Source organism: Pipistrellus hanaki (assembly GCF_964339955.1).
Source record: "Pipistrellus hanaki genome assembly, chromosome: 3".
Taxonomy (NCBI): domain Eukaryota; kingdom Metazoa; phylum Chordata; class Mammalia; order Chiroptera; family Vespertilionidae; genus Pipistrellus; species Pipistrellus hanaki.
The window spans coordinates 131,321,515-131,346,955 of NC_140505.1; the positions used below are offsets into that span (position 1 = coordinate 131,321,515).

The window sequence follows — 25,441 nt, forward strand, 5'->3', positions numbered from 1 at the left end:
CACCTTCTCCAATCTGGGACCCCTTGGGGGGTGTCCAACTGCCCTCCCCTGCTGGCCTAATTGTCCCCTAACTGCTTCCCCCACACAGGCCTGATCTCACCCCTAACTGCTTGCTCCCCTGCCGGCCTGATTGCCCCTAATCACCTGTGCCTTGGCCCCCACCACCATGGCTTTGTCCAAAAGGAATTCGAACGTCCAGAAGATGTCTAGTCAACCCAGTCTAATTAGCATATTGCCCTTATATTAGTATAGATTAAAACTTCTAAAGTATCTATTATATGCCAATTCTTGGCCATGCTGACAGAGTAGAAGTAGGACTAAGAAATGAACATCAGATAAATACTTTTTAAGTAGCCATTCCTAAGAATAAAATATCTGCACAAAAATAAGACTGTTGATTTTGGTCAAAGATATATCAGGTTTGTTGGCAAGAGGCTTTCTAAATACCCTTTCAACTTTCAAATTCTATGATATTCCTTCTGAATTTCAAAATCAAGATGGCACATTGTGCTGGATCTGAGGTCAAGACATTTTCTCTGAAGAGAGCCAGATACTAAATATTTTCCATTTTGCAGGCCATGCAGGTTATGTTGCAACTACTTAATTCTATCATTGCGGTGTGAAAACAGCCATAGAGAATGTGTAAGTGAATAGGCATTTATTTGTTCAAATAAACCTTCATTTATAAACACTAACATGTAAGTTTTACATAACGTTCTTGTCACAAAATGTTATTATTCTTTTAAGTTTTTAACCATTTAAAAATATTAATACCAATGCTGTGCACCTGAAACTAATATAAAATAATATTGGCTGTCAACTATGATAGCAATATATATAAAACATTGCTAGCCCGTGGATTGATTGGGCCTATGAGCCATGGTTCGATGACCACTGGTACTTTGCTAGATAGAGCAGAGGATGAAACATCAACTAACGTTAAGTGTTCCAATGACAAGTAAACATCTCAGAGGAAGAACTGAAACAGGACCGTTCCTGTTGAAATGCCACACAATCGTGAATACACAAAAAGTTCTAGGTCAAAAGAAGCAGCTAAATATTAAAAATTGCAATAAGCTGAGGTTTTGCCATTATTGCAACAATCATTGTTGAGCTTATTTTATTTGAATTAGCTCTACCCCTTTCCCATCCCCTCTCTTTATACATTTTGGATAATAAATCTTTATTCATAAGAAAATCTTGGACTTGGGCCTGCATTGCCTGACACAATTTCAGGGGAAACCACTTGGAATATCTGTTTAATTCTCAGTTGTTCTCTTCTCCCCTCAGAAAAAACCTATCCGAAAGGGCAGACCCCATTATGATTTCTACCAAGCTCTCCTTAATTGAATCTTTAGAAGATATTTAAGGAGCTGCTGATGAGCCACTATTGATTATGACTTCTTCACAGCCACCCCGAGGAGGCTGGCCCTGAAGGTGTGTGAGTAGCCCTGGATCAGCCACTGACACGGAGCAGGAGTCCTCCGGAATCCTAGAAAGTGGCCTGCACCACACTCCGTGTTCTCCCATTGCCTGTCCGGTATAACTTTGTATTAGCCCTAGTGTATGGAAAATTTTGGCAAAAATAAGGAAACAAACACAAACAAAAAAAACAGTAACCAAATTTTGTCTATTACCCAGTTTAGCGGCAAGTGACAGGAAACTCAAAATAACTTTGGTTTAAACAAGACAGGAATATGTCCTCTTCCTGCCTAGGTGAAATCAGGAGGTGCGACAGGGGCAGGGCCATCATGGCAGGTTCAGAGTCCTCAAGAGTCCAGACCCCTCTGGTTTCCCTCTCTGCCATCATCCCCCAAGTGACTGATGGTCATCCTCCTGTGTCCATCTTCCAGTCCACAATCCGAGGGAGGGACAGAGGAGCAGAGAAATCAAGGGTGCACAGTAGTCATCTCTCATTAAAGGTGATCAGACCTGCCAAGTATTGTTTGCTGAATCTCCTTGGTTAAAATTTAGTCACGAAGTCATGCCCAGTTGCCCTGAAGACAAGGGAACTGTCTCCTGCGGGATGGCGACTCACATCTGCCAATTTTGGAGTGCAGGAGTTCCCCCAGGCCGGGTTCTCACTCTGGGTGCTCCAACTTCCTTCTCCAGGGAAGTTCTTCAGTCAGGCCAGAGAGAAACCCTGCACACATGAGACACGATCAACTACAAGAGAGGCAACCGTGGCCACCAGAGCCAGAACTTAAAAAGGTCAAAGCCCAGGGGACACTCGTCGGCTTTGACTGTTGTCTAACACCTTCCTCCTGGGAACCGCGGGAAGGTCAGACCCATGTGACTTCCTACCTCCCAAACCTCACATTGGTAAACCGAGATGGAACTCATTAGGCATATGTCCTTGTTTTGAGATAATTTTTTTTTTGAAATGTCTTATAAGTGAGCTACATAAATCCTATGAATAAATATGCATTCTTTTCTCCACTTCCCCAATCTCTAAAATGTCTCTAAAATTCTCCTGGGGTCGCCTGCTTAATCTAAATGTAACATGCATTCATGTTCTTTCTGTGTATTTTGGAAGTGTTTTGCACTTAGGGGATAATCAACTTTGGTTAAAAACAAAACAAAACTATCAGGTCTTATCTTACTCTGAATGGAAGGCTCAGTAAGCAAGCAAATAAACCCGGGACATTTGGATACCATTAAATTCATATTGCTCTAGCGAGGTAAGGTGAAGAGGTGAGAAGATTTCATTTCCTCAGATAAATGAAACTGCCAGTGAGACAAATTGTGCTTTGAGTGATCTGATGGTTTGTTTACAGTGAGTAAACAAAGGAGCTAATTCTCCACCTATCATTCCTACTTCTTAATTTAAGCAATTTCTAGTCCCAGAGAGTGCAACCTACAAACGATATAGACTGGGGATCTGGAGCTTACTTCTACACTCGGTGAGCATGGAACTTGCTTTTTGCTGTGTTTGCCTCTAAAATGTCAGTAAAAATGGGTAGTTCCAGATAGGGAGAATTTTTTTGGAAATTACCTCTTCTAAGCCTGCAAAATCTGACACTAGAATAGTAACTGCTCACAGTGACTGATTGAGCTGCCTCACCTCAATTATATCTAGTGATGCTCCTTTAAGTCATATGTTCTGAAGTCTAATAAACAAATAGCTCATAGTGGAGCCCACCTTCTGTAAAGCAGTATACATATTTCTGTTGATTAAAAACTAAGCCTACATTACAGCATAAATGGTATATATATTTTACCACCACTAATTTAAGCCATAATATCTAAAGTAGACAGACGTAATTACAAAGCAGTTTTGAGGCTAATTTCCAATCTTTCTCCCACAGGAAGCTTGTAATTTTCTTTATCATCTTCTCCATCTCTCATCTAGCTTTTTTAAAAAAGAAGAAGAAAAGGCCATTTCATTCCACATAAATAGCCAAGCTATTCAGGATTCTTTTGGGTTGACTGACCACCCAACACACACACACACACACACACACACACACACACACACACACACTCCGTCCTTCAGAGGCAAGATTTTCAAAGCTCTGGTTAGGCTGTGCCTGTCTCCCAAAGCCCTAATCTCTTGAACTTTTCTCCTAAGGATCGAGTCTCTCTCCTTCCCCCGTGTTGGCATTCCACTGAAGTAAGACTTGATATCTCTTTGATAATTTGGCCTCACAATGAAAATTGTAGAGAAACTGATGAGTAACACTAGGCACTACACATATGCAGGCTGTGCCACAGCTGATCTCTAAATAACCATGAAATATCAGAGAGAGGTGGAGCAACCGCATTCCCAAGATGGCATAGAGCAGGACAAACATTCGTCTGGGTTTTAGCAACTCCTGTTCCATTCTCCCTTCTTCTGTCACTAACACACTGAGAGCTTGCGGTGTGCCCCTGATGATAATGTGAATGGCATGTCTTCTTTACAAACCACCTTCAAATCCATCAGTACATTCAACCTTCTGCCTTAGCGCTGGCTTGGCCCATGTCCACACCACCCCTCACATACCATCATTGTCTTCACTTTCCTTCATCTTGCCATCACTCAACTCAGAAGGTCATGTTTAACCCCTCTTGGTTCTCTCTCCATGTTTCTCTAACTCGGGACAATGTTCCTGACACCCTCCCATTCTGCAGCTGTATCTCAACCACCAGGATGTGCAGTGAACTAAGAAGGCACAGTCCACATCCTTAGGTAAACACCCAGCATTAGTTGGTGTTTACCTAAGAATGAAGATGCATATTAGATATCCCCCGCCAAAGCAGACCAAGTTAGAATAGTAAATCTTTTGGGGGAAAAGTAGTTCATTTTTAATAGAAGTAACTACAATTTATATATATCACCTACTATGAGCTATCATGGCCGTATTTAACATTCCCTCCTTTAAAACAACACTAACGAGGTGGGCGTCTTCTCCACATTTTACAAGTGAGAGCTTGAGCTTACATATTTGTTTTAAGTCACTTAGACATGGAGCTAAAATTCAAACCTGACTCTCCCAACTCTTCTATACCAAACTGCCTCTCCTGTTTTATTTTCCACAATGTGATTGATAATATCATTGTTATCTCTTCTTAAATGGCCACTCTCATCTCCATCTGAGAAGCAGGTTTTTATTTAAACTCAAAGTGGCTAAAAGCAAATGGCTCCATTTGGAAATGGATGTAAAATGATCCCTCTGCAAGGCACGCCTGTGTCCGTCCCTGCTGGGTGTGTCCGACCGCAGCAGGCAGAGTGGAAATTGTGGACAGCTGTGTCTCTATGCATCTCTAGGGGAGTCACAGCCTGTCTTCCAGGACTGTGGACAGAGAGGAGGAAGTTTACCCGATGGCTAGATGCCAATGACTCAGCACCTCCCCGCTCCCAGGAGTCCTGTTTGTTTTTCACAGGCTCCAGCTGGTCCATCCCCACAGAGATGGGAGCGTCTTGTGGAAACAGTGTGTGCTCTGGATGCAAACAGCTCTGGGTTCAGAGCCCCCTTCTGCAAAGAGGAGGTTGCTGCCCTCACCTCTCCCAGTCACTTGGAGTTGAAATAAAATAACATGGAAAGTACATTGCATGTGGCCATTATCTGATAAATGTCCATGGCTCTGGCCTCCCCTCTATTGATATGTCTGCTTCCTTCCATTTTCCTGATGTAAAGGGAGGTGGGACTCCCTGTGCCTCCCCTGAGGGTAGAAGTCAGCCTCACTCAAGCCAACGAGGCTTTTGAGTCAGCCCCTGCCCCTCCTGCCGCTGCTCAGATCCCCACCCCCCTTTATCCTCACCTCTCCATATCATCTCTTTATCCCATTTTCAACAAACTTACATCTTCAGGAGGCTTTGCATTTTTGAAAACGAGCACAGAGCACTAAATTCTTATAGTGTTCAGTCTGAATTGCACTTTCCCTGGATTGACTATACATCCTAGCATATTGTTTTCTGTTTATCTTTCTCTAAAACAACTTGTGCTCCCAACCTGGAGGCGCTTAACACAGCACTAAGAATGTAGGGACACTTGAAATGGCTTCATTCATATGGGTGATTCTTCTTCCACATTTGTAACACACAAGAGCCCTTATTCAGTATCTAACAAAAACGGACTTGAAAATTAAACTGAGTCTGGTTCCCCCGGCCTTCAGTCTGCTTGTGCAGGGCTTCTAAGGAGCCAAATGCTTGGAATTGCAGTAAAATTCTGAGAAAAGACTCTGTGTAGCCAGCCTCACTGATCCCACCTCCTGATGTTCACGGTCTTCTATAGTCCCTCCCACGCTGTATCAGGGTTGGTCTGCACTGTGGTATGATATTTGTGTCCTCCTTCACCCCCAAATTCATAGTTGAAACCTAGACCCCAAGGTGATGGCAGTGGTGGAAGTAGGAGATGGGGCTTTTGGGAGGTACTCAGGTTAGGAAGACTGAGCCCTCAGGAACAGAATCAATGTTCTTACAATAGAGAGCGCCAGAGACTCCTCGCCTCTTCCACCACGTGAGGGTACAGGAGGTGCCATTTACAAACCCAGAAGAGACGTCTCACCACAACGGGACTTTGCTGGCACCTTAATCTTGGGCTTCCCCGCCTCCAGAACTGTGAGAAATAAATGTCTGTGCTTACAGGCCACCCAGTCTTTCTCTCTCTCTCTTTCTCTTTCTCTCTCTCTCTCTCTCTCTCTCTCTCTCTCTCTCTCTCTCTCTCTCCCTCTCCCTCTCCCTCTCTCTCTTTCTGTGTGTGTGTGTGTGTGTGTTCTCTGTGTGTGTGCTCTCTCTGTGTGTGTGTGTGTGTGTGTGTGTGTGTGTGTGTGTGTAGCAGCCCAATGACTGAGACAGTTTGCACAACCAGTGGAAATACATCTTTTGGGGCTAGAATATGAAAGTCCTTGTGGCCTCTGTCTCATGTGCTCTTGGATGACTTTCTGGAATCCTGTGACTGTGTCTTGAGGATACTCACTACTCACACAGTCCAGTAGGAAGGCCGCATAGAGAGAAGCGGGAGGTTCTGGCCAATAGTCTGAGAGACTGAGAGCCAGGCTTCTTGGAAGCAGATCCCCCCCCCCCCCCCCAGTCGAGCCTCCAGAGGACTGAACCCCAGCCAGCATCTGGACTGCAGCTCCACAGGAGACCCCGAGCCACAACAACTTGGTTAAGTTGCTCCCAGATCCCCAATGCTGCCTTAGACTGAAATGTATGAGAGCAAATTTTTGTTCAGCAATAGATAATTAACATAAACTCCCTATCCTATATAACTAATATAACCACTTTTCCCTGCAGGAGTGCCCACCACTCCCAAATGTATTGCTGAAACCCATCTGGGGTCACCCAACTTCACTTACAATGGAAAACAAACGATGTGTACTTTAAAATTATTTGACTAGCCCTAACAGGTTTGGCTCAGTAGCTAGAGAGTCGGCCTGTGGACTGAAAGGTCCCAGGTTTGATTCTGGTCAAGGGCATGTACCTTGGTTGTAGGCACATCCCCAGTAAGAGATGTGCAGGAAGCAGCTGATCAATGTATCTCTCTCATGGATGTTTCTAACTCCCTATCCCTCTCCCTTCCTTTCTGTAAAAAATTAATAAAATATATTTTAAAATTATTTGACTGTCATTTTATTACCAAATGGCAGACACAGCAAAGCCAAACAACCTAACTTTCCTGAACAAGAATATTAGGTTTGACTCTATTATAATTGAAAGCACAACATAAAATAGATTTTCATTTTTTTTCTCTGGAGAATCAAAGGTTTGTTTAAAAAAAAAAAAATACATTAAAAGAACTTGAAGAAAGCTGCAGCAACTGGTATTTTGAAAGTCATATGCCCTCGGCTGCTATAAACCACAATATGGAAAGTAGAACCATACATCACCCTATTAGGATACATTTGTCATCCAAATGGAATGCTTCTCACAATAGACTGATACAGTGTACACGATGTGCACACATTCCACTCCCATTGGGTGTCCCCAGTGTGCCAGGCACTAGGACAGGAATTTAAAACGTTTCCTCCAGAAACTCAGAATCCAGAGGGCCCAGAGAGAGTGGACCATGAGGTCACAACTTTGCAAGCTGTTTTATGATGGGATATGTCAAATATAAGCTATTTTAATAAAAATATTAATTTATAACTACTTGCTACATAGACACGATCCTCGAAGCAGATGGTTAGACATGAGGCAAATTCCAAGGAATTTCAAAGTCGGGCTTTACTTTGTGAGTTAGAAAAACATGACAGGCGGTACCAGCTGCATACTTTGTAGGGCTCCGCGTCACATGAAACCGAAAGCCCTTTATTTGAAAATAAGTAAGAATTTCAAGATGACAGCAGACCATTAGACAAAGCGCAGGGCCTTTCTGAGCGTGGGGCCCCTGGGATGGCTCAGGCCCTGCAGCAGTGAAGCCGCCTAATGACGGGGTACACATGATGGAGCTGGTTAGAGAGGTTTCTCAGCGAGGTACGACCGAGTGGCACCGAGGATCACTCGCTAAGCAGCAACAAGGATTTCTGTTGTTCTTTGTAGTTTACCGTACAGAGCACTCCCGCCAGATCCGGTATCTCACTGAACCAAAGCAATAATTCCGTGAGATGTTAACATGTTCCCTCTTGCGTAGGAGGCAAACTGGGGTTCGAAGAGGTCAAAGCCACTCATCTCTCACGCAGGACCCAGAGGCTGGTCGTCTGCCCTCAAATCCAATGCTCTTTCCATCAAATCAGCACAGCCTGGTGCCGGGAGTTGTGTTACGAACAGGTGCAGAATTCTGCATGTGCAGAGAAAGCTGGGAGGTGCCAGGTGGGCCCCTGGCAGGTGGCATCCCCTGGTTGTTTGCACGTCTGTGGTGCAGACACGCCAGAGCAAACAGCAGGCCCAATTCCACATTCCTACTCTCTGCTCACCACCCCTCCCCGCCGTCCTCACCCTCCAACAAGAGCTTCATGTCTCAGCATTTCATCAGTATCTGGAAAAAATGAGTAAAACACAGTCAACCTAGCAATCTCTGGCTCAGGGTTGCCCTATTATGATGTCCAGGAATCTGAAGCAAATGTTTGCTGCACAGATACCTTTACTAGCAGTTTAAAGGACTCTTAACTATTACAGACATTATCGTAACAGATCCCTCATCTCTTCCAAAAAGGAAGATGGTAGCTAGTATGGAGTTTGCCAGCATGATTCTGCACTTGAATAAAACTAACTTAATAATCGTTCTTAAGCTCGTTTTATTATCTCCTATCTTGCACTAAGACCATGAAAATTTATGGGTTTTTATGACAAATTTTAATTATGAGAAATCAAGAAACAAATACTAAAACCAAAAAATATAATGTTTTTTGTTAGTACCACTCTTCCTTGACACTGCTTATGAATCATTGGCTTTTAATTAGTATATGCACTAATTGATTAAAATACTTCTGCAACCTTCATTTATAATTTCCCCTTCTTATTTCGTGTTTCCCAGTACAGGAAGTTCAATGTAGAATGTAAGATATTTCCCTTGAATTCCAGCTTTATTCCTGACTTGCTGCAAGGCTCTGGCTCCAGTTCTTAACGTCTCTATATTCCGGTTTGCTTAGCTACAAAACCCGAAGTGCGTAGTGCTGCCTGGCTCGCAAGCATGCTTGGGAAATCCTGGCTGGAGGAGTGCAACACTTTCAAAGTACAAAGTATCATCATATTTATGATTACAACTTGCTAGGCAGTTTCACTGTGGTGTATTATAGGAAATAGGTATTTCAAAATAATGGCAACAGAAATTGTACAGTTTTGGGAGTAAGTGTTCCCAAGAGATCCGGCAACAGTCAGAAGGCCTTTCAGAACAGTGTGAACAAACCTTCAAGTGCCAAGATAAAGCTCAAATCCAGAGTTCACTCGTGGCTTACGGTAAAAGAGAGGAGACTTTCGAGAATGGCATATGCTTATTCTCAACTTCTAAGCCATTCTTAATATACATTAGGATATATAATGCATCACGGTATACATTATATAATAAACCACATATAAATGTGTGTTATTATCAACCTTTGTTTTCATCACTTTTATCCTGTTTCCTATATCGATTCCTTGTGTCAATTGGATGAGGAGTAGGAAACATCAGAAGTGCCCAGTGGGAAAGCTTCCTGGAAGAATGGAAAAGCGTGGCAAAAAATGAAGGAGAGGATGTGAAGGGACAGGGCTGGGAGCTCCAAGGATGGAGAGAGGAACAGAGGGACCCTCTTGGGAGGCTTCCTGTGAAATGTGTTCGCTCCTGTTTGGGGCTCTTGTCTGATCAGTGTGGCTGTTTTTGGTTTATTTTTCTCCTTGAGTCAAAATCCCCAGAGAGATGTTCCCTAAGGTTACATGAGGAGAGGTCAAGGTCAAGCCTTTGAATAAGATGTTTTCTAATGAGTGATAACTCGCCTCCCCCTGCCTTAGCAATCTCGCATTGTTATGAGTTTGCTTGACTTTTTCTAGGTTCTTTTATAAACACACACACACACACACACACACACACACACACACACTCACAAAGCTTAATTTTTAGAGCAGTTTAGGTCCACAGCCAAATTAAGAGGAAAGCACGGAGATTTCCCATATACCTCCAGCACCCACAGCTGCACAGCCTCCCCAATTATCCATATCCCCACCAGAAGGACGGACTCTCACTTTTTATTTTTCAATATTTTCCCCTGGCCTGTCCCCAAGTAGTCACTTCCTCCAGTTCATCCTGTGTTTGATTCCCTCCCTATTTCCTTCATTTGTTTTCCTCGGGACTCTCCTACACTTTATTTTGTTTATCTTCCAGCCATCACATCCTCAATTAGCTGGGGTTATCTCTGGGTGCTGGCTCCTCAATAGACAACATTCATTTTCTTCTAACACTACTTTAAAAGACAATTTCAATTCCTTATTCATCTTTTTTTTTTTCTCCCAAAGGGGTGATCACTCAGATTTGCTTTGTCTCTGCCTGTCTTGCATTGTTACAGAGTTCCCAACGCTGGAAGCCAGCTGCCAGGGAGCAGGCAGGCACAGCCTTCTCTCTGCCTAAGGATGGTCCCACTCCTGGCGGTGACTACCCAGCTGCGTCCACCCTCGCCTGTCCCTCCCTGGCTCTGTTTCCAAAGCCCCTTCCTCCATCACCAGGCCTTGTCAGTTGCAAATACAAACACGGGAGAGAAAAAACAAAACAAAACAAAAAAAAAACTACTCTGAATTCCATTCCAGCCCAGGATACTAAACATTATCAAGATCAGCTTGGCTTGTCCTGGCCTGATGGCTCACTTAATTGGAGTGTCATCCTATACACTGCAAGACTGTGGGTTCGATTCCCATCAGGGCACATACCCAGGTTTTGGGTTCAATCCCTGGTTGGGGCACATGTGGGAGGCATCTGATCCATGTCAATCTTTCTCTCTCTCTCTCTCTCTCTCTCTCTCTCTCTCTCTCTCTCTCTCAAAAAATAAAATAAATAAATAAATAAATAAATAAATAAATAAATAAAATCATACTCTTGGGTCAGGATTTAATAAAAAAAGATAAACTCGGCTTTAATCCTAGGTATATTAACTGATGGCTTTTAATTTCATTTTCCACCAGGGACTTCTTTTTTTTTAATTTTTTTTTATTAAGGTATTATATGTGTACATATCTTTCCATTGATAAAGCTGGGTTCATACCCGAGCTGCGGAGTGGACCTGGGAGCAACCGTTGAAGACACTGTGTGGAGGCAAAGGGACGTTTACTCAGAGAGCCTCTAGGGACTGTGTCTCGGTAGGTTTTGGTAGCGTGTACCCTGGTGGGAATTTCTTCTGCTTCCTTCCTACCTTAAAACAACAACAAAACCCAAAAACTACTGTCATGGTTTTTAAAGCATACGCACGTCATTTTAAATGGGCTCAGGAAGTGTGTGTGGCATCTCTTAAAATAGCTGCCTTTTGGCCCTAACATGTTTGGCTCAGTGGATAGAGCATCAGCCTACAGACTGAAAGGTCCCAGGTTCGATTCCAGTCAATGGCATGTACCCTGGTTGCAGGCACATCCCCAGTAGGGGGTGTGCAGGAGGCAGCTGATCAATGTTTCTCTCTCATCGATGTTTCTGACTCTCTATTCCTCTCCCTTCCTCTCTGTAAACAAATCAATAAAATCTATTTAAAAAAAAAAAATAGCTGTCTTTTGTTCCAAGGATTTAAAGCACTTAAAAGATAGGCTTCTGTGCTTAAGGTGGAGAAATGCCAGGGTCATGGAAACTGGGACCCAGAGAGGCTAAATCACTTAGTCTTTAGGAAGGACTGATGGGAACAGTGGGATTAGACATTGAGCTGCTGGCTCTTTCGCTGATGCCCTGTCCATGTGCTCACAGCTCAGGTCCACTAGTGATACATTACAGTGGCTGCTACAGGAAATAGTGGATTTCTTAAACCAGAGACTCCTGATATTCCCTCTTTTAACAGCATTGTGTGTGTGTGTGGCGGGGGGGGGGGAGGGGGGGGGTCTTCATAACATTGCCACCATTACCATTAAAAATGTATCTGTTGCCCCTGCCTAGGTAGCTCACTTGGTTAAGAGCAGCATCCCTATACACCAAGGTTGTATGTTCAATCCCATGTCAGGCCACATACAAGAATCAATGAATGAATGCATAAATAAGTGAAACAACAAATCGATGTTCTCTCTCTCTTAAATTAATAAATTAAAAACAAAAAACAAAAAACGTGAATGCCTATGTTATTGCAAGGGTAATTTGTAGCAGACCAGCACTTCTGTCCAGTAAAGCAAGAAAGGTCCAATTAAATGCAGACGCCCTCTGTTTGAAGGCGACAGGGGGCTGTGGAAGCAATGAGAATTGGAGGGGCTGAGACTGGACCGTGTAGACCCTCAGAGCACGGAGCTGACTCCAGCAGCCACTCTTTCCAGGAACCCCACCCCCATCCCCATTCTGGTCCCAGCAAAGCAGGGAGTCTGGGGACAGAGAAACCAGAGAAAGCCTGGGGACACAGGGGACACAGGGGACCTCAGACACATAGCTGATTTCTCTTCACATCATTTCCTGAATTGGGAGTGTACGAGGAGTGGAGACTAAAAATCAGATGCAGAAAGTCTCTGAAATCATCTCAGAGTTTTCAGCAGTTTCAGGAGAGGAAAACCGGACAGAGTCCAGAACCTGCTGAGAGGAGGGGCCAGGCAGATCCCTGGGCTTGGCTCCAGGCTGGGCCAGGGATGGAGCTTTATCTGACCTCACAGCATAAGGAGAATTAAAATGAGATGGGTGGACACCTACATGCAAACGGCAAAGCCATAAAACTAAAAGAAAACAGGAAAAGTCCTCATGACCTTGAGGTAAAGCTTCTTTTTCCCCAGTTAAGGAATACAATCTATTTTCCTCCAATAGCATTTCAGCATTTTGAAAGAAATCAGACCTTCATATTAGGAATGAGGAAGGAGGTCATCTCTGGGGAGAAGGGGAAGCGTTAAGTGGGAATGAGGCTGCTCATTCTGGGTGGTTATCGCCCAGGCGTGTGCTCTTTGTGAAAACTCAGGTTGCTCCATGCTGGCTATTCATGCCTTTGTGTTATTTTGTGCCTCAGTGAAAAGAAGGTCTTAGCTGCTAAAAATATCAGAAAGTAACAGAAAGCTGTGGCTTGTGTGTTTAAGGAGATCAAAGCAGTGACTACAATTTTTCTTCTGACAATGAAGATTTTTACAGTTTGTTTTAAAACTACCAGATTTAATGAAAAATGATCAGAAACACATCTCATGCCGTCTGTTGATGTCCTTTTCCCACAGCTAAGGATATCAGCGGACTGTTATGTCACTGTCAATAGAAACAGGAGACAACCTGGAGCAGTGCTGACAGGGTTGGCCTCATCCCACAGGCCCTCTCAAAGGTACCACTCCCACCACATCACAGTACCAGTCATGGACCACAAGAGTTTGCCTACTTTGCTTTGTTCTTTTTACAAATTGTAGATATATGCAATTGGTAACTCAGGATTTCTAATCAATAACATTACATTACAAATAAATTAAAAATATACATCCTATATAATAAAGAGGTAATATGTAAATTGACTGTCATGCCCTCACAAGATGGCTGCCTATGACCAGGCTGGCATGGGGGTTAGGTGAGGGACAACCAAACGACTGAACAGCAGGCTGTGTGGGGTGACCAGGCCAGGGGGGTGCAGTTGGGAGTGACCAGACAGGCAGGGGGGGCAGTGAGGGGCAACTAGGCCAGCGGGGGGTGGGAGGGTGGAGTTGGGAGCAACCAGGCAGGCAGGCAGGTGAGTGATTAGGAGCCAGCAGACCAGGATTGTGAGAGGGATCCCCAGGATCAAGCCGAAACCCGCAGTTGAACATCCCCTGAGGGGTCTCAGATTGGAGAGGGTGCAGGCTGTACTGAGGGAATACCCCCCCCCCCCCCAATCTCTGCTGTGCACGAATTTTATGCACTGGGCCTCGTGTGTGTGTGTGTGTGTGTGTGTGTGTGTGTGTGTATACATGTGTGCGTCTGTATTTAATTCCAGGAACATTTTACATTCCCCTCTCATATGAATCTCCTATATTCATAGAATGGGAAAAATAAAAGAGTGTCTTCTTATTTTAAAAATATTTACAAATATGAATTATTTTGAAAGAACTTCTGGGTGTTTGTGACACCTATAACACATCATGGAAACCACTGGCAATTTCTAGAGCATTTCAAAAAGTGCAATGGGATCATTTTTCAATTGTAGAATTAAACTCAGTGAGAGCAACAGACATCTCTCACATCTCGGGAGGTGGGTCAATTATGGTATCTGTCCTACATGTATTCACATGGAGGCGGTAAAACAGTTTTATTAATTATTCTCCTCCTCAACCTCTTTGTCCCTTTCTCCTCCTTCACCTTTTTCCTTGGAACTGTTAAATGGCCCTTTATCATATCACTTTTCTTTAGATTAAACTTGGCAATATCCTTCTCATTCATGTCCTTCAACTACATTAATTTAGCAGCTTAAATCATGGCCCATTTATTAGCTCATAAGTCTATAGGTCAGAATATAGCACAGATCAAGCTAGATTATCAGCCAAGCTCTAACTAGGAATCTCTTCCAGGCTCATTCAGGCTGTTGGCAGGATTTAGTTCCTTGTGGGTGTAGGGACTGTTTCCTTAATGGTTCTTGGCCAGGGCCCTCTCTCAGTTCTTTAAGGTTGCCTGAATTCCTTCTCATGTGACCTCCTGCACCTTCAAGTCAAATCTCCTTCATTCTTCAAACTCTAACTTCCTCTCTCTAAGCTCTTTGCTTACAGAGATGTGATTGATCAAATCACAGGTACCTGGATAATCTCCTCATAAGTCCAGTTCTGCCTTCAATACCACACGATTGAATGAGTGACTAGTGTCTCATCCCACTTACAGATTCCGGGATTAGGATAAAGTATCTCTTTGGGGACATTAGAAATGCTGTATACCATAACATGCCACCAACTTTAGGGCCATCTCTCCAATGCCAATGCCTACCTTTGTGGATTTGATCTTTGAAAGAGCTCTAAGTAGAAGCAGAAGAAGACAGGTGGCCATATTAGGGTATTGGGGATATTGTGATCTTTCTTCTGGCCTCCCTGAGCTGGTCTCCAATCCTTCATTTGTGGTCTCTCTCTTTTGTAATTCTCTTTCCCACACATTGTATTCTACCTGTCAGAGCACTTGGAAAATGCAAAGTGTGCAGGGGTCTCTGGATTGTTCTTTGTATGCCCCTCCCAGTGTGTCTTCACACACAGAAGGCATGAACAGGTATCTCATTTTTGGTTTCTTAGGGCTGCCTTCAGCTATCCTGACTGAATGGTTTGCTAGTCCGTGCAACACAGTGCTTAACAATTTCCCAGTTTTGCACCAGCTGCCTCCACAAGAACTGCTCCAAGCAAAGATTTCCTAAGACAATAAAAAGCAATAACCATAAATGGGAAAAATGTTGATCAATTAAAAGTTTACGTTTAAAAAATTTGGCTCTCAAAAGAAATTCCAATCATTGTACTCTTGATATTTGGCTCTGTTGACTAATGACTTTGCCGACCACTGAGGTAACCGATAGCAAACAGGCTTAGAAAGGGTCATTAACACGAGTAGGGAATAGAACTGCTAGGATTCAAACCCTGAATATGAGCTTAATCAGGAACTTGTCATTCATGACTTATGAGCATGGTAAGCACTTGAAAACTATTTCTGGAAGGAATCCATATCGACCTCTCCATCACCCCTTACTTTTCTCCTCCCTGCTTCACAGTTGCAATCACGCACTGATAGTTGGGTCTCAGTGGTGGGTTTGGGGGCAGAGCTGCTGGGGGACCGAGGGCAGAGAGCTTCTCAGCCAGCCTTCCAGGTTAGAAAGGGTCTCCAGTGAAGACTTTTGACATGGTTCCCAAATAAGCCTCTGCATGCAGTGCATTCCCCTCATTTGACTGGAAGGAGTCATTCATCACACGCCCTTCAATCTGGGTCCCACGGCTCTATAGTGCGTCCTACATAAACATTGCTTATAAATGTTGTAATCTTTGGGGGGAGGGAGGAGAAAGATAATTATATTGCACTTATTTAAATGCATGTGTTAAAATTACTCGTTTAAACCTTAAATGTTAAAAAAAAAAATGCACTACAATGTTTGTAACTCTGTTTTGGCATTTCACTTCTGAACGTGCCAGCGGTATTAAGAAAGAAAAACTGGAAGGAAGTCAAGGAGAGACCCTGGAGAGTGCACAAGCGGTTTCTGTGTGCACAGCGGCGTTTCATCTCGTGCCAACCCGGGGTGTGAGCGCCGCTACACGGGGAGAGACAAAAGGGGAGCCCTCGGGCTAATGGGAATCACCGAAACCCACAGAACCTTGAAAGCCCCGTTTGGTTTCAGCTCTTTAGCCTGCCAGGCTTGTTACTAGGGTGGCTTTTAAATAGCAACAAAACGCCTGATTCTTCTCTCACTTCCTTCCCTCTCCATCTCGAGCCTCTCGCGGAGGCTCTCAAGAGGTTTTACTGACACAGAAACAATAACTACACCTTCCACGCACACAGGCTTCCCAGCCGTTTACAAAACCTTTTTGTTCAGGCCTCTCAAGAGCCCTGTCAACAGCCATTGCCGCTCCTGCTTGACATGCGTGAGGACTGAGTCCCCCTCCAGAAGGGGGCCTGGTCCCAGGTCCCAGAACTATTGCACAGCCAGGCGAGGGCCTCCTCCCCAGGATGGGGAAACGAAAGGTAAACCGGACCACGGACCCAGAGCTGCAGCACTGCCTTCAAAAACTGCTTTGCTTATTGGTGCCCTCAAGTCCAATTGCGGGCGGGGGGGGGGGGGGGGGGGGGGGGGGCCGAGGTGAGGGAGGTGTTTTAAAATTTCAGTTTGTCCATTTTACCGTTTTCATCAACTGAAAAAAAAAAAAGAAGAAAAAAAAGGACTCATTTTTAACGTCTTCTAATATGCACCACAAGCCTGTGGAACTGTCCATGTGAAGCAGGTGAAAATTAATTTTCATTTGCTACAGGAATCTAAAGAGGGAAAGCACATTCCGTGGAGGGTGAAGACATGCTATTTCAAAAGGGAAAAAAAATGAATATAGCATAAAAGGGAAAATATTTCAAGTTTGTAAGGAAAAATATTTTTTTCCCTAGAAAAAATTTCCTCATGCTCTCATTTCCTCATGGCTCAGCCCCCCCCGGTGGTGTTCGGGCAATCTGTCTGTCAGCACCACAGCTGGGAAAGATATGCACTGGAGGAGAGTCAGGCAGTGAGAGCCCCTCTCTACTCTTTACTGGGTTTCACTGTGAGCAGTGTCTTGCCATTGACTCTTGAACTGTGCTGTCTAAACTCTAGCGTAATTCTGTTGTATAGAATAACATTTTAATCTAGCAGAAGTTAACATAATTGGGGAAATGGTAACAATCAGAATAGACAGTCACAAAACCACATTACCATATTTGAACAAATTACTAGGCACATTATTATACTTAGAAGAATGGGCTGGTTTAAGAGGAAACTTAACAACTTAACTACAGTTGACCCTGAACAGCACAGGAGTTAAAAATCCATGTATAACGTTTTACTCCCTCAAAACCTAACTAATAATAGCCTACTGTGGACCAGAAGTCTTACCAGTATTGTAACAGTCAATTAACACATATTTTGCAGGTTATATGCATTATATACTACTAGAGTCCCGGTGCACGAAATTTGTGCAATGGAGCAGGGGGCCTCAGCCCAGCCGGCCCCCTCTCACATACTGGGAGCCCTCAGGTGATGTCCTACTGATGAGTTAGGCCCCTGCCCCATGAGGATTGGGCCTAAGCCAAAGTCTGGCCTCCCATTGTGGGAGGCAACCGAGCTGATCAGAGGAAGGCACCAGCCCCATCACCCCACTGTTGCAGCCACTGCCATTCACCGCAGCCACCAAGGTGTTTACATCAACATGGACTCCAGTCCCTTCACCAAGAAAAAAATGACAGCTTTCTTCAGGCATTTTCAAGATGTGTCTTTTATAGAATATGACATTTCTTTCTTTCTTTCTTTTGTATTTTATCTTCACCTGAGTAAATGTTTCCATTAACTTTTAAAGAATGTGGAAGAGAAAGGGAAAGTCAGAGAGAAACATCCAAGTGAGAGGAGCACTTTGATTGTTTGCCTCCTGCATGAGCCCTGATCTGGGCCCCAGCCAGGGAGGAGCCTGCAACCTAGGTACATGCCCTTGATCAGAATCAAACCCAGACCCTGCTGTCTGCATTGGCGAGGCTCTATCCACTGAGTCAAGCCAGCTAGGGCAGGATATGACATTTCTTAGCCCTCCAGCAGCGAACCTTCATTTTTTTCTTCAGGAGTGTGGTGGAAAAACCCTAGATCACCTTTTTGGATTCTTATTACCCAAGTTACTAAGAATATTGCCAGTGGCATACAGGAAGCTTAGCCAATGTGCAGTCAGAAAAGGTGTTTCCTCTATAGTTCACACCAATCAAGGGCTGGGCCCTGCCCAGGCCTAAAGCCTTTGGTCAGAGCTTTTGGCCTGGGCAGGGGCCCTCCAGCTCCCTCTGATCAGCAGCTCAGCCCCTGCCCAGGCCTAAAGTCTCTTGGGCCAGAGCGGACCCCAGTTCCTTGCAATCCAGAAGCTCCGTACATCAGGCCGAAGCAGACCCCCAGCTCCCTGCGATCAATGGCAGGGGGTCCACTCCTGCCCAGGCCTTACCTCACAGTGACCTGGGTGCCAGGATGTTCCTGGGACACAGGCCCTGGGCACCTATGTATGCAAATTAACTGCCATATTTTGGAGTTAATTTGCATAGTCACTCTGATTGACTATAGGCATAGCAAAGGTACAGTCAATTTACATTTGTCTATTACTAGGTAAGATAGCCTTACAATAAAGTAAGCCATAGAAAATAAATTGTTGTCAAGTAAATCATAAGGAAGTGTAAATTCATTTGTAGTATTTATTGGGGGAAAGGGGGGACTGTATATAGGTAGACCCAAGTAGCTCAAACCCGTGTTGGTCAAAGGTCAGCTATATTCAGACTTTATATCAGAAATTTGCATCTACTAGGTTAGGAGTCTAAAAAAATTTTTGTAAAGGGCTCAATAGCTAATAACTTAAGCTTTGCTAGCTCTATTATCTCTATCGACTACTCAACTCTGCTTTTCCAGGAAAAGCCACCAGAGACAGTAGTCAATATATACATAGCTGGATATAATTGTTTTTTAACCAAACATTACAGAAGTTCTTCCTTGTTTGTAAAGGATACGTTCCAAGACCCCCATAGGATGCCTGTAAGTGCCAATAGTATGAGCCTTACATATTCTATGTTTTCACTTATACATAGATACACTTTTTACAGCTTCTCTCCTTGATATTTTTAATGTATTTTTATTTATTTCAGATAGGAAGGGAGAGGGAGAGATAGAAACATCCATGATGAGAGAAAATCACTGATCGGTTGCCTCCTGCAAGCCCAAAACTGGGGATCAAGCCCGCAACCTGGGGATGTGCCCTGATCGGGAATCGAACATGACCTCCTGGTTCACAGTTCGACACTCAACCACTGAGCTACACCGGCTGGGCTCCTTAACATTTCTTAATTGCCAGCAACACTACTCTTTTATTTTGGGGCCATTACTAAGTGAAATGAGGGTGACTTGAACACAAGCACTGTGATACCGTGACAGTTGATCTGATAACAGAACTATAAAGTGTCGAGCTGGAGGGTGGTGAGCACAGAGTGGGTGTGCTGGACAAAGGGACGATTCACGTCCCAGGCAGCACAGAGTGGACAGTGCGAGATCTCATCACACCACTCAGAACAGCACACAATTTAAAACTTATGAATTGTTTACCTCTGTAATTTTGCACTTAATATCTTTGGACTGCCGTGGTTGGCTGTGGGTAACCAAAACTGAGGAAAATGAAACCAGGGATAAGGTAGCCTTTGGGGCTGGGCTGACCTTGTTTCAAATCTTAGACATCTCACTCCCTGTGACCTTGGGTAAGTCACCACTTGGAGATTGACTCTATGCAAAAATGGGGATTTGATATCTGCCTCATAGCATGTTGTTGGGATTAAAAGAGATACTGCATATAAATACCTAGCGCAATGCCAGCACTTATTTTCTCAATAAATATTAATCGCTTTACTATTACAACCTCCTTCTCTTCCTCCTCTTCCTCCTTTTCCTCCTCCTTCTCCTCCTCCTCCTCCTCCTCCTTCTCCTCCTCCTCCTCCTCCTCCTTCTTTTCCTCCTCTTCTTCCTCTTCCATCCCAGGGGGAAAGGAAACTAGAAGCAGCCCTGCATCTTCTGACAGGAGAAGACAAAAGCTGGAAAGACTTCTTGAAGGGAAACCTCATCATAAGGATTCATGTTAAAAGTGGCTGGTGGCATGATTATACACTGGGAATGAATTTATTACATGAACTGGAATGAGTCTAAAGAGACGTCTTTTCAGTAATTCAGATCCCTAGGAATTTGGTTCAGCTGTGAAACAGGCACTATGGTGGATAACATACATCTGTAGGAAAGAAGACAGAATTCTGGAAAAACTTGATGATGATCCCACGTTAAAAACAAATATAGGAGACCTTGTATGACTTGGGTAAAGACTGTAATATATTAGCAGTTCCAGGAAAAGCAGAAGACAGATTTGTAACTGAGCAATACAAAAATGACACAGCGCTGTGCCAAGGAAGAAGGGATTGAGGTAATCAGCTGCCAAGTGCTTTTCCATTTGGGACACACAAGGCTTACAGCAGGCAGCAGGAACAGCCAGAGACTTGATGTACATGAATCTCATAAAATTATCCGAGTATATTCTGGACTGTTGTGGCATCTGCCGCTTTCTCGTTTGGCATCCTCTACTGCAGACAACTGTCCCTGGCCAATTCCACGCGATTCTCTTGAATCTACCAATCCAGGGGTCCCATGCTCCACACCACAGGGGTGGACTTGTGACCCAGGGTGTTCAATGCTCCATTTCCTGGGCCACCAGTGATCGATCCGGAGGAAGACACGTGGCCCAAGCATGGCCAATCAGGGTTTCCTGGAGGGATTGATGTGGGTGCAGAAAGTTAGCCCATCCTTTTGAGATTGCTGGCTGTCAGTAGCATGTGAGCCTATAGCTGCTTGGGAGCCTTGTTGTTATCACCCAGAACAAAACTAAGAACTAACTCCGAATCTAGACAAGAAGAATCCAAAGAGAAGAAGGGAGGGAAGGAGAGACTGAGAGACCAGAGAAGTGTTCCTGTTGATATTATTTTATTGTTTGCACCCCTTGATTCAGTCATGCCTGAACCGACCACTTCTGAGAACTTTTCAGTTAAGTGGTTACTTTTGCTACTTTCAGTATGAATGAGACTTTTCCCCCCATTTAGAATCAAAAGAATCAATTGAAAAAAGTTTAAAAGAAATGAATCTGTGACAAACTAAATGGAAGTACATAACTCAGTCTACCCAAAAAAGATAAATGTTTTGAGACATTATAAAGACCTACTTAAGGGTGTAATTTGGGGGTGAAATGGCCAGGGGACACAGTGTGCCAAATCAATCCCAAGAATAGGACTGGAGCCTGGCTTCCCCACAAACATGGCAGATGGAACTATACTCTCTCTGTCTGTGGCATGGACAGAAGTCTGTAGCCCCACGACTCGTGTCCTGGTCTCAAACATCTAATAAGTAACCCTAAGTCTATCAGGCCAGTAACCTCAGCACAGCCGGCCATGATCATGAAGTAAATTGGACTCTTTAGTTATACATTTAGAAATACAAGTTATAAATTGTGCGTTTAAATTGTTAGAAATGTTTAAGAAAATCTGACACAACATTACAGAACCTAACAAATTTAGCTTCGTGATTTTAATTTGAAATTTATACTTAGTTTTATTCTCATTGTCTTACTTTGCAAAGTTCTGATAATTTCATAATGTTTATAAAGTCTTTGAATGTTTTAATCTGATATGTTTTTAAGGGTGAATTTTTAAATTTACAAGTATTTATCCTTTTGCTGCTTAAGGTTTGCGTCAGCATTGTCAGGCATTGGAGTTGCTTGATATATTAAATTATAAATGTTTTCAAGCATTTTTTGGAATGTAACTAATGGCTTATTAAAATGACTAATTGTATATTAATTTCAACTTGCTAAAATTGAATTAAGTAAGTGGAAGAATGGTTTTCACTTTAATTAAAGTTGCTTGGTTTCTAAGGAAAATCAGAATTTCAAAGTGAACTTAAAGACCTTAAAAAATTATTGTTTCAAATTTGTAATTTAACTTAATTAAATATTATTTTGATACTCAAATATATATTTCCTTTCTATGCATAAAAGCCCTCACTTTCCAAACATTGAAAAAAGTACAACACTCATGGTAAAGAAAATCATTATAGATTCAAAAGCTCAGGATATGAAAGTACTTCCTGTAGAGAATGAGAAATGTGTGGCTTGTATGGGGCTTGTGGTAAGGCAACTAAATACAGATATCCATAAACAATGATGAGCCAACTGGACCAGCTACCAGGACTTAAAATAAAAGCAAAGAGTCAACAGCCAAGATGGCAATACAAAATATTCATTCATTCACTCACTTATTCTTTTATTCAATAAATATTTGTTAAACATCTATGATATGTAAGGCTCTGTTGCAGCAGTTCTAAGATACAGATGAAAAAAGAAAATTATGGATTACAGTTTGGATGTGAAAAAGACAAAAAGAGAGTAAACAAAATAATTGGAGATGCTGGAGAGAGCCAGTGGAAGACTGCATTGAAGGAGGAAGACGAGATTGTCTTGTCTCGGGTTCCTTAGCTTTGCCTGATGTCAGTAAGCATGGGAAATGAAGAAAGGGGCATCGGAGACATCCACAGAAGGAAAAGAGAAACACAAAATAAAAAAGAGAGAAAATGAGAAAAACGCATCCAGTTACAGTAGAACTGCAGACCCCAGAGAAGACAGGCTGGTGTGGCAGGGAATGGAGCCTGAGACAAGTGGGGGAGGCAGTCAGCAGTCATCACTGAAAAGGAATTGGCTGTTCAAACATAGTCTTAGGGAACTAATTAAAATAATACAAATATGAGTGAAGCACAGCATAAGATAGGAACAGGCAGTACAAATAACAAGAAGGGAAAAAAAAAAACCTCAGAAAGGGTAAGTCTGTGAGATTCTGAGAAGAAAATCTGGGTATGGGTTGAGGCACAAGACACAAGACAACATCAGAACGCCTTGTTCCAAAGGATGGGGGTTGAACCCTTCATATCTATCCGGAGGGAGAGGGAGATACATGTGCAGTGACAGCTCAGGAAGAGAGGATTATAATCACACTGCAGAGAAATAGGGTGAGCTTGCTCCTGAGGCCTTACTGCTGTTAAAGTACGAGACATTGGCCCGGCCAATGTGGCTCAGTGGTTGAGTGCATAGACCTATGAACCAGGAGGTCATGGTTTGATTCCCGTCATTGCATATTCCCAAATTGCCAGCTGGATCCTGGATCCTGGATCCTGAGTGGGAGGCGTACAGGAGGCAGCTGATCAACGATCCTCTCTCATCATTGATTCTCTCTCCATCTCCATTCCTCTCCAAAATCGATAAAAATATACTTTAAAAGTTAAGAGAAAAAATAAAGTATAAATTTTTGGAAGTCTGGCTAATGACACCTCTGGCCATGCCTTCCAGTAACCTAGTGGCAAACAGCCAGAAAAAAAAAATGGAATAAGTAAAAGTAAATGATTATTTGGGATTGGGGGAAAGTGTAATTTTGTTTTAATTGTTTTTAAAATATTCTTAATAAGTTAAATAAATTCATTATAGAAAAATTAGAAAAGACAGATAACCAAATAAAATACGTGAAAAGAAAAGTCACAGCCCTACATAGTGACATTTCTGTGAGAGAAAGGGCCACTGACTTTTCTAATTAGTTATTCAAAGGTTTTTCAGGGATTACCAACCCATCTCCCTCCTATCCTGAAAGTCAGTAGTGATGGTCCATACTTGAGGAATAAGATCCCAAGTTCCAAGCAAGAAAAATGCTTTTAATCAGCTAATTAAAAATATCCCCTTCAAGTACCTGCAAGGATAAGGCGGCAAGATCTGCAAAGGGTTTATCTCAAGAATTCATCAGACTACTGATAAATATATGCAGGTGAGGGAACAACCCAAGAGCAGGAAAAGAACCATCCTAGGACTAGAGGGAACAGTATTCAGTGCTCACATATGGCTTGGCAAGTTTTATTCCCACCAGTTAGACTGGAAAATCTCAGTTCATGGATCATTGGGCAGAGTGCTTGGTCTGGGGCACAATTAGCCTTAAATACTACCCCGGTGCTGCCTAAAAACATTAATGGTATGGCCTGAGAGAATCAAACTATTTCTAAGTAATCTAGCTGCATCCCAAAACAAATCTCAATAATATGTATAGGACTAAATAATCCAGCACTCAACGTGGAAAAATAATCAATGTCTGCATACTATAAAAAATTACCAGGAAAACAAAGAAGCAGAAAAAATATAACCATGATGAGGAAAAATAAATTATCAATCAAACCCAAACAAGAACTGAGACAGATGTTACAGTTAACAGACAAAGCTATTGCTGAAACCGGTTTGGCTCAGTGGTAGAGCGTTGGTCTGCGGACTGAAAGGTCCCAGGTTCGATTCCAGTCAAGGGCATGTACATTGGTTGTGGGCACATCGCCGGTGGAGGGTATATATTTAAAAAAAAAAACAAAAACAAAAACAGACAACGCTATTGAAACAACTATTATAGCCAAGCCGGTGTGGTTCAGTGGCTGAGTGTCAAATTATGAACCAGGAGGTCACAGTTCAATTTCCAGTCAGGGTGCATGCCTTAGTGTGTGTGTGTGTGCTATCTCTCTCTCTGACTCTCCTTTCCTCTCTGAAATAAATAAAAATATATTTCTTAAATAGAAAAGTTAAGACATTAAAGCACATGTGTCAAACACAAGGCCCGCGGGCCAAATCCAGCCCGCCAGGCCTTGCAATGTGGCCCGCACCGCGCTGTCATCACTGCACTCCGCTGTCAGTTTATGACATTGTCAGTTTATGACTGTTCAGTAAACCATTCGGCCCGCGATTTAGGCTGGATTTTAGATTTTGGCCCCTTCTCTGATTGAGTTCGACACCCCTACATTAAAGGTATTTTAGAAATGAAAAATATTTAAAATCAAAAATACACGAGTAGGTTAACAGCGGATTAAATATTACAGAAGAAAAGATTAATGAACCTAAAAACATAGCAAGATGATATATATAAAAAACTACATGGGAAGCAGAAAAAATAGCTCTTGAAGGTAGACTGTAATAAGTTAAAGATGTATACTATAAACCCCAAAGCAACTAATATATATGGTAGTGTGTTACAGCTAATAAAACCAACAAAAAGATATAATGTGGAATCATAAAACTAATTCAATTAATCAAAAAAGGCAGAAAAAGAGGAAAAAGGGAACAGATAATAGAAAGCAGATAGCAAGATGATTAATTTAAACCTTAACATACCAATAGTTATATTAAATATTA

At 42.9% G+C, this 25,441-nt stretch overlaps 1 long non-coding RNA gene across 1 annotated transcript in view; it reads right to left on the reverse strand.

The window, feature by feature from the left end:
- Positions 1-906: 906 nt before the first annotated feature.
- Positions 907-25,441, reverse strand: part of LOC311620326 — a 36,260-nt gene continuing 11,725 nt past the window's right edge. Inside the window, exon 3 of the long non-coding RNA XR_014794679.1 lies at positions 907-2,143. This is a non-coding gene — a long non-coding RNA (uncharacterized lncRNA). The remainder of the gene's footprint in view (positions 2,144-25,441) is intronic.